The following is a 655-nucleotide window of genomic DNA, read 5'->3' on the forward strand; positions in this document are numbered from 1 at the left end:
ACTGCTACTTTAGCGTGCGGTCTACCTTTCTTTACTCTTTTACAGCGTGCAATCTACCTCCACTATAAGAACTTTTATACTACAGGATGATAAAAACAAATTGAATAATGTTGAATAATGATTTATTAATAACTTACACTTAAATCTTAATTAACGATACACACTTTATACTTCATTTATGAATGCCACAAACAAACCTGCTGCATCTTTTCTCAAAACTTTCCAAGAAAAGTGATTAAGGTGTGACTGGAAAAGCTCATTACTAACGCCTCACATTGTTTTATTGTAAAAATGCAACTGCTGATATATAGCCAAACCACACACTCACTCACACACATACGCACATAGACGTTCTGTTATTACATACACACACGGACTCGCGCGCACGCACACATACATACATCCCTCTCTTGCACTCTCCTGTCTTAAAAAGAACTTTTCTCCACCCTTCCCTTCCGGTCATTCCACAATGTAACCTCGTGTATATCGTTGGCGATTTTTTCTTCCTCCGTCTTCGCTTCTTTGGTCTTTCCTATATTTCCGACGAAGAGCTACGCTCGAAACGTCAAATTCTATTTCTTTCCTTTCCTCAGCGTCCAGTAACACAATATCTGTATCACGTCCTCGCGTTGTTGTTTTTGTTGTTTTTTTTGGG

This window comes from Octopus bimaculoides, chromosome 2 (genome assembly GCF_001194135.2).
Source record: "Octopus bimaculoides isolate UCB-OBI-ISO-001 chromosome 2, ASM119413v2, whole genome shotgun sequence".
Lineage (NCBI taxonomy): Eukaryota > Metazoa > Mollusca > Cephalopoda > Octopoda > Octopodidae > Octopus > Octopus bimaculoides.